We start from the raw sequence: 16,251 nt of genomic DNA, 5'->3' as shown, positions 1-16,251 counted from the left end.
AGTGAAGCAAACGTAAGTGTTAATACTTAATAGAACATGTGCCTGTTATATATTCCTGTCTGTCAGAAGTATTTTGTGCATAATTACTTGAAATAATGATCTAAGTGAAATTTCAAAAACAACAATGAAAACACGTGAACCAACATGAATCAGGATATAAATACTAAGAGTCATGACGAACTTTAAGGTCAAAGTTCCAGTTAGGCAGTAAGAAAACAGAACATGGAAACAGGCTGGGCAGAAAGAATTAGACAAGAGAATAAAAGAGCCTCTATCAGTGCCGAGACCACCTTAGATTTCCCAGTGAAAAAATTGCCATGAACACCTTTCTTGAATGAAGATTACTCATAGAATGGGGCCTTTTAAAGATAGAATCAGCTGGGTGCCGTGGCTCATGCCTGTAATCCCAGCACTTTGGGAGGCTGAGGCAGGTGGATAACCAGAGGTCAGGAGTTCAAGACCAGCCTGTCCAACATGGTGAAACCCTGTCTCTACTAAAAATACAAAAAAAAAAAAAAAAAAAAAATTAGCTGGGCATGGTGGCACGCACCTGTAATCCCAGCTACTAGGGAGGCAGAGGCACGAGAATCACTTGAACCTGGGAGGTGGAGGTTGCAGTCAGCTCAGATCGTGCCACTGCACTCCAGCCTGGGTGACAGTGAGATTCCATCTCAAAAAAAAAAAAAAAAAAGAATCAGGAAAGAGATGGACTACAGGGTCCTGTTTTCACAAAGTATGTCTTGTTCACTCAGGCAGTTCTTAGGACATAGTTGGTCCTATATAAATGTTCCTTGAGTTGAAATGATAAGTACCTTTAAACGTGGACAGCAAAGTGAGACACAGACATGGGATGTAATGAGGTTGACTGTAACCAACGCCTCACCACTTTGTTCAAAAGGAACTTTTCATATCTGCTTATTCTAGACTGAGGGTAGGCTGGCTGCTGCTGGAGTTTGGTAGCAGGATGGCACAAGTCCCATTGCTGGCTCATAGGTCTTTAAAGCTATCTCCTGCTCCCAGTTCCCACACTTGAGATCACACTGAGCAGTTGTTTGGGCTCCTGCTGTCACTTTTCAGAGTAACAGTTCTGCAGAATCGAGTGTAGTGAGAGGCACAGGCTCAGGGAATAGTGCCTGACTCCAGCCAGGGCTCTGACTAGCAGAAATCCCTTTGTGCCATACCCTGTTAGGCATAACTTATAAGTGATGCTGTTGAAATTGCTCCAGAGTCCAGATGGGATGTCTGTAGCTATCAGAAACCTTCGTTTCCAGGACTCAGCCAACTGGGGGATGGCCCTGGGCCTGGCAGCATGGATAGTTCTTTACTCAGTAAGCTTAACCACACGAAGCCCATGCATATACTGATAATCAGCCTCTCTCTGCCCTTCAGTGGGAAAGACAGGTGTTTCCCCTCTTTTCTTTACGCTGCAACTATATTTCAGGTATAAAGCTGCCCTGGTGGTCACTTGGGTCTTAGTTCACTGCATGAAATTCTGGGCCAAGAAATACATGGTAAGGAGCCTTTCATCCTGCTGTCAGAGCCACTTGTGGATGTGAGGATCTGAGAATCTATAGGAAGATGGACACTATCAGGGCATCATATCCCTTCAGTCTTGTACAGAGCAGGACCTGGGAAGCTGATTTTCTCCATGGATCGCCCAATGTACCATGCAGAATCTGGAGATGCTACTCCCAGGATAGAGCAGGAGCAGAAGGGAGAGAAAAGAACTTCCCTCACAAGATAGGGAGTGGTGGATGTCCCTCACATGGTAGGGAGTGGCTGATGTCCACTGCCTCAACAGCTTTCGTGGCTTCCTTATCTTACCTGGCCATTTCCTAAAAGTTGGAAGATTTGATTTGCCTTCAGATTTCTGGGTACCCAAGAATTCAGAGTAAGATTATGACCAGACCTCCCTCCTAGACAGATGGCTAGAGCAAACTTCTTTGGAGTGCTTGATGATTCAACAGCACTTCTGCCTGGGCCAACACCGAGGCTGGGGGATCTGAAGCTGCAGAGCCATCCTTGTAAGCAGACAGATTTACTCTTTGTGAGTCAAGTTTGTAACCAGCTCAGAGCACCCTTCCACAGGACTACCTCAGGACCATCTGCTTTCTGCTGGATGTGCAAACTCACATCCACACACTTGCCTCCTGCTTTGCCATGGCTGGGATAGAATGACACATTTCTCTCCCTCTCACAGAGCTCTGTAACAGAAACCATCTCCCTTCAAGTCACTTCAGTCCCACCCCTTGAGCTCAGAAAAGTAAGGATGGCTTGTCAAGACTGAAAAATTTTTATTCCTGTACATCTTCACCACACTGTGATGAGTTAGTTACAAGTAGTGTATCTGTTTACTAAATCAAATTCAGTGATCCTCCTGGCAGGAGGTGGGGAGGGTGTACTTTAAGTTATAAAAGTTGAGCAGAATACAGTGTTTCAAATGTGCATCTTATACCTGACCCCTGTTCTTAAATCAGAGTGCCTTTGCCCAAGGTATTGACATGTTGGTTCTCACTTGAGTGTCTCCTGGACTACATGTGAGCTTCCCCCTGTGCTATATTCTTTGTGAGATCAAGGACAAGACGTACTGGTTTATTTATATGATACTATGCCTAATACATCTTAGCATTCAAATATGTGATGGATAAAGAATAAATGCATTACAGAATAAAGTAACGGTCTCATAACCCTAGGTTGAAATACAGAGTTTGGCTGCTGTTTGCTTGTTTTCCAGTTTTGTTTCTGTTTTTGTTTTGTTTCAATATGGGATTCTACGGCAAAACTTCACCAAATTGGAAGTTCTTTAAGTTTGGGAGGAAAAAAAGCCTGTAGAACTGAGGCCTGTCTGACTACAGCCAGAATTTGCCTGCCAGAAGCGGAATCAAAGCTGCTCCCCTGCTCTGCCCTCCTCCTGAGAAGACATCCAAAAATAGTTCCTCTGTGAGGGTCCCGCAGTGCCCCAGAGGCCCTTGCAGCTGTACTTCATCAAAACACCATGGCCAGCCATGACGCTTCTTCACATGAAGCAAGGCTCATTTCTACACCCCTTCTTCAAATGCCAGGGGAATATACTCCTCTAACCTCAACTTCAGAGTTTCCTGCATCACCACCTACGTGGCCCCAGCCTGGGAGTTACTGGCAATGTCCCCCATAATAGCCTTTATTAGACTTTGGCATTTTTTAGTAACTTCAGTCAGAAGGTTCTCTGGCCAGAGAAATCTTGAATAGGTCAAGCCCCTCTATGAGAAAGGGACTCTCTGGCACGTGTGCACGGGCACAGGATCCAGATGAATGCAGACTTGGGCCAGCTGCTTCTCCAAATGCACAGATGGCTGGTGGCCCCAGTTTGTTTGCCAGGATCAGAACAGGGCAGTTCATATGAGACACAGAGGAGTTTCGACTCTTCAGCATGGGGCAGCAGGTTAATTACGTTCTGACCCCCACCCAGTGGTATGCAGCTCGCTCCTAGCACGTGTGTGGGCAAGACCATTAGACAAGCAGACAATCACCTGAGGCTCACAGGTGATTCTCTATTTAGATATAGCCTCAACATATCCATTTGGAATACCTGACAATCACCTGAGGTTCACAGGCCAGCCCTCCTGGGCAACTTGACAGAGGCAATAACTGACATTGAAAAAGCCTCTGGAGGGAGAGAGAAAGGGGAAAACCATGACAGAAGTAGAAATGGGTGAGTAGAAGAGGGAAGTGAGGGAATGAGGAGCAGAGAGAAAAAGAAAAGGAATTCTCAACACTGTTCAACCTGCTTTTCTGGTCCTTTCCCTCACCTGCATTACAGATTCTAAGGGCATTCCCCACCTAGAAATGCCCCTGAGGAAATAACTACCAATTTACCATAAGGGGAACATACTTATGTTATGGGAGTTATGATGTTAACTCCCATCATTAAACATCTGCGTCAACCCATGGGTGAGCCACATTCTCTGACCAGTATTCATGATAGATACTTCAGATGTGCTGTTCTCTATCATAGCACTTCCACATGCTTTACATCATTGCATCCTCACAACCATCTTGCGGAACATATAGAACAAGCGTCTCCATTGTAAAGATAGAGAAACTGGAATTCAGAGATGTATGTTCTCCTCCAAGATCACATAGTAGTGGCAGAGTGAGTAATAAAACCAGGTTTCCTGGACCAACTTGGACCAGTCTGCATGATGTTTATAGAGAGAGATGGGAGCCCATTTGAATCTGTGCAGGAATCCTCCAGAGATTATTCGAGTACTCGAGACGTAGTAATCCATTGCTGTCATTTATCTATTTGGCTTAGACCACGAAGGTACCTGCTAAATCACTTGTCACCTTGGAAAGGGGAAGACAAAGTATAGCAGCCATCTCTTCTCTCACCCTCACCTTCTGACACTGATGGCTATATTAGTGAAGCTATACTGGTGCCTTGGATTATTCAAACAGCCTAGAAAAGTACATTTCTTTGTCAAGGTCTTGGGTCAAGGTAGGATGAGGCTATTCCAAATGGATATGTTGAGGCGACATCTAAAATAAAAAATCGCAAGTATGGGAGGCCGGGGAGGGATCCTGTCTAGAAGGAGGGTAAATGCCTCAGTAGAACCTCGGTGTTCTGCTTCTGATCTGTGAGCAGCTGTATTGAAGACAGGATCAGGGCACATTCTAGTTTTTCCCCCTCTCCCATCCCCAGGGCCTTAGGCATACATTCACTGAATATTAAACTTTTATATTTAATTATATTCTTTACTACTCACATCCGTGTGTGAATATTAAATATCCTACAGAAGTGGCACCAAAGAAACAGTTTAAATGACATGCTCAGGTGCATTCAGCATATTCAGTGGTATTGCAGACATGAATTTTTGTTCTTACAGACACTATACTATGTTTCTTATACAGTCTTCCCAATGACACCAAAAGGAATTTAACACCAGGCTCTAGGCCATATCTATCCGTACCCTGTTGCTTCGGGAGTTATGGGACAAAGAGCTCTCACTGGAGTCAGAGTAAGTGGACTTCCACTAGTTATGTGACCATGGGCCTAGCATGTCAGCCTGTGGACTCCAGCTTTATCATCTCTAAAATGATTAGACTCAATTTCAAAGACCCCCTTCCAGCTTTAACATTAGATGATCTCATTGTTCCTTGGCCCTCCACTCCCACCTGTCTGCAGAGCACAGCCAGTAATAAGCCTCCTTTCCACATAAGCACTCAGCTCCCTCCGTCCATGAGCAGCCTGACCCCCGGTGCTTCAGTGGACCAAGAGAAAGTTGATTCTGGGAGATGCATCGTCTGCCTTCCCATCCCTGATCCCCTCTTCCCCTCCACTTCTCCCATCCACACCTGTCTTTAGGCCTCAGCTTCCTGGGTCACAGCAGGGAAACTCCCACCCACCAGCTGGGTTGATTTTATTTTGGAGAAGAGAGAACAGCTGGGTGATTTTAAAGATGGAACTTAAGGTCCACTTAACTAGTCAACTCCAGTTGTCAGGGCCCCGAAGCTGCATTTAAGGACAGGAGTTGTGGATGTGATGGGAAAGCAAAGAGACCTAGATGCTTCATCCTCCCCTAGCAGGAGAGGCTGTATACTTTATGAGATTTTCCCAAAGAACTTCTGCTACATTGCTTTGGTTTTATTCTTCTCTTTATAAAAGGTATTCACTAGTGTCAGGTCTTTTGAGTCTTTTGGCTTAGAAAAGAAAGAGGGTCAGCAAGTTAACAAATTAAACATATTCCACCTGGCCAGGCCAGCAAAAGCTAATTTTACATGGTCTCAGCCTAACCCATCCCCAGATCCTGATATGTATCTAAATGATGGAAAGCCCTGTTCAAATTCATAAAATATTTTACAACAGAGTAAAACAGATCTAATAGATCCATTTCTCATTAAAAAGGTCAATGCCAGGAACATCTGATGCTATATAACTGTCTGATTCAATTTAGTCGGCCAAGCCTGACTAATCCTATCTTCAAATTGAGGTGAATTCATTTCCCCTGAAAAACATAATTAATTTCCCCACAAGCTGGCATATAATATACTCCGAACCTATGTTGTTACAAGGCATTACTACAATATTGATCAAAACCAACCAATCCACTAAACCAAAACTTTGAAAAAGTTCTGTGCCATAAATTAGTATTTAAGAGCCATAAGCAATGAAATCTAAATCCTATTAGGAGCTGCGTAGTATCTTTGCCCTAACAGCAGATTCTGAATCCTTGGAAGCAAACCTGTTCAAAGTTCACCTATTCTGAATCCACAGCTGCTATCAGGAAGAGAATCTGATTTTTCAAACTTTCTTAGGAATCAATAGATTAAGACAAACAATACTATACAACACAAAGACCACTAGACCCTGAATCAGAACCAGGGTCTATTTTCAGTTCTATCTCTTGCTCACTGTGTGACCCTGGGAAAAAAACTCCTTCCCCTCTCAGGACTCTAATTACTTCTTCTATCATGCGAAGGTTTTTGATGGCATCCAGCAGTAATACTTTTTGACTCTAAATGAGTGTTAATTATGTAGACAGACTTCTAATATGGACCCTAAGTATTTAGGACTCTAGTCCTAAAGTTACACACACACACTTACCTAGTTAACCGCAAAGTCATCTTTGATGGTCTCTCATTTTAGAGTGCTGCCTTCGGAAATGTGCATATTTCTCCTTATAGCCATTTTTCTGTGTAATTCTTAGTGTTTTTCTTGGTAAACTATTATAATACCCCATAGAGGATTACCTGTGTTCCTTGAATATCTCCATTTCTCCTTTTGGGCATAGATAGGTTTACATGTCTCTACCCTCTTGGAATTAGGCATGCTCTTATGGCATGCTTTACCCAGTGAAATGTGCGAAGTGACAACAGAGCTGGCCCATCATTTTTTGCACTTTCTTCCTCTGCCACTGCTACTGACAATATTATAGACTGTGGCTGCTCCATTTCCCTGGGTGTAGGGGCAGATACATCATAGCAGAGCCCCCAGCCAACCAACAGGGAGCATGAGTGTTAAGCAAACGTGTGTTTGATGAGGCCATTGAGATTTGATTGATGCAACTCCACTTCAAAAAGACTATCACTTGGGTGGGCTGTTAGAAGAAGTAGAGTAAGGTATAGGCAAGAAGTGTATAGTCCACCTGTTTACAACAGAAATCCTGGGTTGTTAAGGGATTCTCTTATAAAATTGTTTTATAAGTGTTTGCACAATAGTAACATCGACAAGACCTTTGGGTGTTGCAAAATGAAGTATCAGAGACAGATCAGAGACTCTGGGTTGATTCAAGAAAGAACAACAATTGCAGAGAAACCAAGTAATAAAACCACAGTCGCTGAGTCATAGGAGTGGGCTTAGGTACAAAGAAATTGATGCTAAGATGCTCAAGAGGCAAATTACAGAGGGATGCCCAGTCTGAATGCTCAGGGCAAAAAGTCCCCCCATGGGTTTGCTTCACTATTACATTCTGTCTGTTTTGCAGCTGTGCCATGCCTTAGTAATGTGGTCATAATTTTTGGTTTGTTTCTGTCAGCTTTAGCCCACTGAGCAGTCTTGGGAAGCAACCATGCATAAAATCAGCTAAAAGGGGCCAAGTCAAACTCATCAGAAGATACGTTCTGGATTACTAACCTAATATTTTTTATCCTTACTCTGTGTTTCATAACAATGCAACAGCATTAATTTTCCCCACCAGCGTAAACATTATTAATTGCTGTAAGTTAAGCAAAGAAACACCATTAATTCCTAAAGTCAAAACAGAGGGGAGCAACAAGCAGTAGAGTCGCTGCCTTCCTTACCGAAGTCAGAGCCAAGGACAAGAGCGATGAAAGGTGTGGGGTGCTTCTGTCAGCAGCTTCCTAGCTCCAATCTTTTAGCATCTGGGGCCCACTTCATATTTGCCAACCTATGGATCCCTGAGAACCATAACCAGGGTTATGATACACGCTGTGGGAGGAAAAAACTGAGGGCAGGTGTATAACTGACATTTTTGCATCAAACAAATGTAATTAGTACCACGTTCCACAGCCTGCAAAATAAGGTCATATTATCTGAATTGCAGATTTCCCCACCTGCTTCCAGTGCAGCCTTGAAGGTGTGACTCTGCTACTGCCATAGATTTTCCCGTTGCTAAAGAGCTGTTCTGTGAACCAGATAATGAGGCCACTACTAGGGCTGCGGATCGAAAACTTGGCTGCCCATTAGAATTTCCTGAGGAGCTTTTGGAAAGCCTGGCTACCCAGGCCACACCCAGATCAATTGCCTCAGCATTTACAGGAGTGTGACCCAGGCATCACTGACTGTTTATGTTGTTTAATCCCCCCAACCAGGTGACTTTAAAAGAACAAGAAAATCTTTTTCTGGGTCTTCTCCCTATAGATTCTTACTTAATTGGTACAGGTAGCAAACTAAGCATCAGGAATTTCTAAAAGCTCTCCAGGTGATTCGAATGTGCAATCACATTTAAAAATGACTCCTATAGAGAATAGAGACATAAAGAAAAGTCAGAAGTGCTGTGTCTCTGACCCTTGCATCTGGAATTTTAAAGATAAAAGGCCCTTGGAGTGCTTATAAAAGTAAAGTATTTAGATTAATTCACTGAATTTATTCATTCCCAACTTTTAACAGCCTATGAGCATGAGTCAAACACCAGGCCCAGAAGATAGAAAATACAAAAGAACAAAACAAGCCAGGCATGGTGGTTCATGCCTGTAATTCCAACATTTTGTGAGGTCAAAGCAAGAGGATCACTTGAGCCCAGGAGATCAAGACTAGCGTGAGCAACATAAGGAGACTCTGTTTCTACAAAAAATAAAAAATAGCTGAGTGTGGTGGCACATGCCTGTGGCTCCAGCTATGCGGCAGGCTGAGGTGGGAAGACTGAGCCTAGGAGATCGAGGCTGCAGTGAGCCATGACTGTGCCACTGCACTCCAAAAAAAAAAAAAAAAAAAATGAAGAAAAGAAAAAAAAACACCAAAACCCTGGAGCTCAGAATCCATCCAGCTCAAGTGTTAAAATAATGTACAATAGATGTGATAAAACAACTAGAATATGCATACATATCTGGGGGATAGGAGGATGTAAAATAGACAAAATGGAACAGCCACTTTGGAAAACAGTTTGGCATCCACTTAAACATAAACTGACCATATGATACAGCAACTGCACTCTTAGGTATTTACCCAAAAGAAATAAAAATATAGATCAATACTTATTGTTACTTATTGTATATAAATGTTTATGGCAGCTTTATTTTTAATCACTAAAAACTGCAAACTACCAGAATGTACTTGTTTTCTATTGCTATACAACAAGTTAACAAATATCATGGCTTTAAAAAATGCACATTTATTATGTTTGGTCATGGCTTAGCTGCTTCAGTTCTCAAAGTGTTAGCTAGGCTGCAATTTCATTTGGAGGCTTGACTGGGGAAGAATTTAATTCCAGGCTTACTTAGACTATTGACAGAATTTATTGTCTTGCTTCTGTATGACTGAGGACACTAGTTTTTCTCTGCCTGTTAGCTGAAGACTGCCTTTAGCTTCTAGAGACCACCCTTAGCTCTTTACCAAATGGACTTCCTCTACTTTATCAGCACAGCAAAGACTGTGTTAAATGAGTCTGCTGGTAAAACAGTCTCATATAAGGTAATGTAATCATGAGAGTAGCATTACTTTTGCTATATTCTACTAGTTAGAAAGAAATCATAGATCCCATCCACATTTATGAGGGGAAGATGAATCAAATACATAAACACCAGGAGGCAGGAATTACAGGAGTCACCTTAGAGTCTGTCCACCACGCCATGGGTATATCAGCTAGGAAATGGATAAGCACACTGTGGTATATGCATACATAAAGCAATGAAGTATAAAATGCACACAATGAAACTCTAGTCAGCAATAAAAAAAGAATGAACTACTAACACACATAAAACATAAATAGTTCTTAAGTGAATTATGCTAAATGAAAATAGCCAAAATCAAAAGGTTGCATACAGAATTATCCCATGTTTATTATCTTAGAAAAAAGGTAATACTACAAGGACAGTCAAAGATTTGTGGTTGTCAAGGGCTCAGCGTGCAGGCACCAATCGAATTGACTGCAAAGAGGCATGAGGGAACTTTTCTGAGTAATGGAAGCGTTCTATATCTTCATTATGACGGGTAGTTATACAATTGTATGCATCATTCAAGATTCATAAAGCCCAAAAAGGTGAATTTTACTATACAGTATACAAATTATACCTCAGTAAACCTGACTTTAAAAAATAAATGGACAAGCTGGGCGCCGTGGCTCATGCCTATAATCCCAGCACTTTGGAAGGCCGAGGCGGGCGGGTCACGAGGTCAGGAGATCGAGACCGTCCTGGCTAACACGGTGAAACCCCGTCTCTACGAAAAAATACAAAAAATCAGCCGGGCATGGTGGCAGGCGCCTGTAGTCCCAGCTACTAGGGAGGCTGAGGCAAGAGAATGGTGTGAACCTGGGAGGTGGAGCTTGCAGTGAGCAGAGATCATGCCACTGAGCTCCAGCCTGGGCGACAGAGCGAGAGTCTGTCTCAAAAAAAAAAGGACAGAGTGACAAAGAAGCTATCAGCAAACAGGAAAGGTCCCTTTGATCCTGTTCACAGTGCATGCTCTAGTGAGAAGGCCCTGGAGAAATTTCAGTAAAGCCAATAATATAAGTTGTATATAAATACTATACTACTATTGCATTTACTAATTGCTTATTTTATGTAAGCTTTGAATGCTGCTTTCATCATTAAAAGCACATCATATATGGGCAGAGTGTGAGGTTGCTTAAAATAGAGGGGCAGGACTGATCCTCTGAGTAGCCAAAATATTAAAGTCAAAGTCTTCAAGTAGACTACAAAAACAAAACAAGACAAAACAAAAGAACATCACTATTTATTCAGAAATAACTTCTTCAAACAGGTTGTAGTAAAGCCAGGCATAAAAAGGCCTGATGGCATTTAAATCACCTGATGGCATTCTGTCCCTGTTTACAGGTCTATAAACTTAATCCTGCTTAGCATATTTCAGAGGGCAGCCTATGACAGAGGGACAGGGAATGCTTATCAAGGGCTTTATATTTCTAACAGTGGATTCAGACCAACCCTCTGACCAAACATCTGTCAATACGACTCTGAATTTCTAGGCAATGTCAACACCTATAACCAAGACACATTGTAGAGAGATATGAAAGAGACTCATCATAGGCAGAAACTTTGACTTAGTAAAAAAAAAAAATGATGAAAACCACCGAAGAATTATAAACATGAGGATGGCGGAATGACATTTGTATCTTAGGAATGTTCACACTTTAAGTAGTATGAAAGATGAACTTCAGGGGCAACACTAGAAGCCAGGAGAGCAGTTAGGATACTATTATGCAACACCAGAAAACAAAAGATGAGCAAAGGCAGTCAAAACAAGTAGAGAAAGGGAGAGATTTATTGCAGTATTATTTGGAAGATAGAGTCAATAGGGGATAGCAAAAGACAGAGATGATGAAAACTGTGTGTCTGGCTAGGGTAACTTCATAGATACCCAATAAAAGACAAGTAGGGATTGGAGATATAAGGAATTTCTTTTTCAGACTCTGAGTTTGATACAGCTGGAGATTTCTGGTAGACAGGTAGCTATGATCAGGACTTCAGTTAAAAATACTGGGTTAGAGAAAAATAAGAGATCATCATGGCAGACCAGACAGGACTAGATTGCAGCACCAACTCAGACAGAGAGAGCAGTGTGTGGAGGCTTGCATCACAAATTTTAGCTCCAGAACGACTGCAGGAATGAATCAGGAATCCCAAGAGGGCCCACAGGCCCTCTGAAGAAAGCAGACTGCTCCTGCAGGACCCGGGAGACACCCTAACTACTGTGCTGGTATCCACAGGTGAGAGACCCATAGACGGTTCACATCATAGGAATCTGCGTAGACAACCCCCCGTACCAGCCCTGAGCTTGGTAGACTTGCTGGGTGGCTAGATACAGAAGATAGATAACAATTCTACCAGATATTCAAAGAAGAATTGGTACTCATCCTATTGACACTATTTCACAAGATAGAGAAAGAGGGAACCCTCCATAATTTATTCTATGAAGCCAACATCACCCTAATATCAAAACCAGGAAAGGACATAATCAAAAATGAAAACTACAGACTGATATCCCTGATAAACATGGATGCTAAAATCCTTAACAAAATGCTAGCTAATCAAATCCAACAACATATCAATAAGATAATTCATCATGGTCAGGTGGGTTTCATACTGGGGATGCAGGGATGGTTTAACATATGGAAGTCAATAAATGTGATACACCACATAAACAGAATTAAAACAAAATCACATGATTATCTCAATAGATGCAGAAAAAGCATTCGACAAAATCCAGCATCCTTTATGATTAAAACTCTCAACAAAATTGGCATATAAGGGATATACCTCAATGTTATAAAAGTCATCTATGACAAACCCACAGCCAACGTAATACTGAATGGGGAAAAGTTAAAAGCATTCCCTTTAGGAACTGGAACAAGACAAGGATACCCACTCTCTCCACTCCTCTTCAACATAGTACTGGAAGTCCTAGCCAGAGCAATCAGACAAGAGAAAGAAATAAAAGGCATACAAATCGGTAAAGAGGAAGGTAAACTGTCACTGTTTGCTGACGATATGATTGTTTACCTCAAAAACCCTAAAGACTATTCCAGAAAGCTCCTAGAACTGATAAAAGAATTCAGCAAAGTTTCTGGATACAAGAATAATGTACACAAATAAGTAGCTCCCCTATACACCAACAGTGACCCAGTGGAGAATCAACCACTTTTACAGTAGCTGCACACACACAGAAACACACACACACAAATACTTAGGAATGTACCTAACCAAGGAGGCGAAAGACCTGGAGAAGGAAAACTACAAAAGACTGCTGAAAGAAATCACAGATGACACAAAAAAATGGAAATACATCTCATGCTCATGGATGGGTATAATCAATATTGTGAAAATGACCACACTACCAAAAGCAATCGACAAATTCAATGCAATCCCCATCAAAATACCCCCATCATTCTTCACAGAATTAGGAAAAACAATTCCAAAATTCATATGGAACCAAAAAAAAAGCCCACATAGCCAAAGCAAACCTAAGCAAAAAGAGCAAATCTGGAAGCATCACACTATCTGGCTGCAAACTATACCATAAGGCCATACTCACCAAAACAGTATGGTACTGGCATAAAAATAGGCGCATAGACCAATGGAACAGAATAGAAAACCCAGAAATAAACCCAAAAACTTACAGCCAACTGATCTTTGACAAAGCAAACAAAAACTTAAAGTGGGAAAAGGACACACTTTTCAACAAATGGTGCTGGAATTATTGGCTAGCCACATGTAAGAGAATGAAAACTGGATCCTCATCTCTCGCCTTATACAAAAATCAACTCAGGATGGATTAAGGACTTAAATCTAAGACCTAAAACTATAAAAATTCTAAAAGATAACATTGGAAAACCCCTTCTAGACACTGGTGTAGGCAAGGATTTTATGACCAAGAACCCAAAAGCAAGTGCAATAAAAACAAAGATAAATAGCTGGGACTTAATTAAACTAAAGAGCTTTTGCATGGCAAAAGGAATTCTCAGCAGAGTAAACATATAATCCAAAGAGTGGGAGAAAATCTTCACAATCCATACATCTGACAAAGGACTAATATCCAGAATCTACAATGAATACAAACAAATCAGCAAGAAAAAAACAAACAATCCCATCAAACAGTGGGCTAAGGACATAGACAATTCTCAAAAGAAGATATACAAATAAACAACAAACATGAAAAAAATGCTCAACATCACTAATGATCAGAAGAATGCACATCAAAACCAGAATGCAATACCACCTTACTCCTGCATGAATGGCCATAATCAAAAAAATCAAAAAACAGTAGATGTTGGCACGGATGCAGTGATCAGGGAACACTTCTACACTGCTGGTGGGAATGTGAACTAGTACAGCTGCTATGGAAAATAGTGTGGAGATTCCTCAAAGAGCTGAAAGTAGAACTATCATTTGATCCAACAATCCCACTACTGGGTATCTACCCAGAGGAAAAGAAGTCATTATATGAAAAAGATACTTGCACATATATGTTCATTGCAGCACAATTTGCAATTGTAAAATCGTGGAACCAACCCAAATGCCCACCAATCAACAAGTAGATAAAGAAATTGTGGTATATATAAACGATGGAACACTGCTCAGCCATAAAAAAGGAATGAATTAACAGCATTCACAACGACCTGGATGAAATTGGCGACTATTATTCTAAGTGAAGTAACTCAGGAATGGAAAACTAGACATTGCATGTTCTCACTGATATGTGGAAGTTAAGCTATAAGGATGTAAAGGCATAAGAATGATACAATTCTTTGGGGAGTTGGGGGTAAGCGTGGGAGGGGGCAAGTGATCAAAGACTACAAATAGGGTGCAGTATATGCTGCTTAGACGATGGGTGCATTAAAACCTCACAAATTACCACTAAAGAACTTACATAACCGAACACAACCTGCACTCCAATAATCTATGGAAAAATAAGTAAATAATAAATAAATAAATAAATTTTAAACAGCAACGAGCATCTCTTGGGACAACTAGCACAAGCGCTGCAAGACCGGGGGCAAGAGAAAGCCTTACCACAAGAAGTGAAAGTATGAGCTGGGGTGCCCAGCTGGTTGCCAACACCAAGATTAGCCCTGCCACATCCACACAGTTCGTGTGCAGGGAAGAAATGAGAAATACTGTGCCCTGAGGCTGGACACAGGGAATTTCTCCTGGGGCTCAGAGTGTTGTACTTGCACAACAGTGATCATTGATGTTGTCTACAATGCATTCAATAATGAGCTGGTCCATACCAAGACCCTGGTGAAGAAATGCATCATGCTTATCAACAGCGCACCATACCAACAGTGGTACCAGTCCCACTATGCGCTGCCCCTGGGCCGTAAGAAGGGGACCAAGCTGACTGCTGAGGAGGAGGAGATTTTAAACAAAAAGCGATCTAAAAAAATTCACAAGAAATATGATAAAAGGAAACAGAATTCCAAAATCAGCAGTCTCCTGGAGGAGCAGTTCCAGCAAGGAAAGCTTCTTGCATGCATCACATCAAGGGTGGGACAGTGTGGCCAAGCAGATGGCTATGTGCTAGAGGGCAAGGAGATGGAGTTCTATCTTAGGAAAATCAAGGCCTGGAAAAGCAAACAAATCCTCATCCTTTCTGTCTTTGCCCATGTAATAAAAGTGTTTATTGTTCTGTGAAAAAAAAAATTGGGTTAGAGAAAGAATTTCATGCCAACATATAAGGGCAAGTGGAAACTGTGGGTGAGTTTGCCTATAAGAAGTACAGGCCATATTGAGTAGGTTGGATAGTGAATGTGGAAGAAAGAAACAGAAATAGTTGTGAACAAGAGAGACAATGCTTTGCTAGGAGCATTTTTTACCATTTCCCTGAATGTTGGCAGGGTTTTTCTTTTTGATTTTTTTTTCTTCAAGAAAATGCCAGAGCACTAAGAAAAACTTGAGAGCATATGATAAGATGCTGCTTATATCCAAGTGGAGATACAAATTACTCCAACTGGGAGAAGGTAAAAGAACACTCCAATAAGAAAATAAGAGACAAGGTCCTAATTCAAAACAGAGTCACAGTATATGGCAAAGAGGATGATGCTAACTGGGAAGAGAGTCATGTTCTTGCTTGGTAGCTATAAGGATGAATGCTGAAACAACACTCAAGTGTTGCTCAAGTAGTGAAAACCTGGAAGTCATCTGCATTGATTGAAATTTCCCATTGGTTCTATTTCTCTTACAAATTTGTGGTGCATGCTTGCATGTGAGGCACTGCCCATTTACCGGTGAGGAAAACAAGGCTCCTCCAAGATTTTCCAGCTGGACTCAGCACACTGTGCTGGAAAAAGACTTGACTAACCATCTAGTTCATCTCTTGGTCTCCTAGGGAGAAAGCAACAACTGCTGCTCCAAAGGCAAGTGCAGTACAAGTCGACATCTGGGAAACCAGCTGCCAAGTGTTGTCTGGTGGATAAAGCACTGAAGTGATGACCTTGAGATGTCCCAGATGGTCACCACACACCTGCCACTTACTGGGTGAGCTTGAACAAGCTACTGACATTCACTGGCCTCAGATTCCACATCTATACACAAGACAGTCACCTAGTTTTGATAATTACTGGGGTTCTATCAGGATCC

The 16,251-nt window shown here is 41.7% G+C and overlaps 1 pseudogene; it reads left to right on the top strand.

Annotated features, from left to right (window-relative positions):
• LOC129018783 (small ribosomal subunit protein eS8-like) overlaps nucleotides 1-15,306 on the top strand; it is a 29,605-nt pseudogene extending 14,299 nt beyond the window's left edge.
• The last annotated feature ends 945 nt before the right edge of the window (nucleotides 15,307-16,251 follow it).

This window comes from Pongo pygmaeus, chromosome 17 (genome assembly GCF_028885625.2).
Source record: "Pongo pygmaeus isolate AG05252 chromosome 17, NHGRI_mPonPyg2-v2.0_pri, whole genome shotgun sequence".
NCBI lineage: Eukaryota > Metazoa > Chordata > Mammalia > Primates > Hominidae > Pongo > Pongo pygmaeus.
This window is presented reverse-complemented; position numbering and strand designations above follow the sequence as displayed.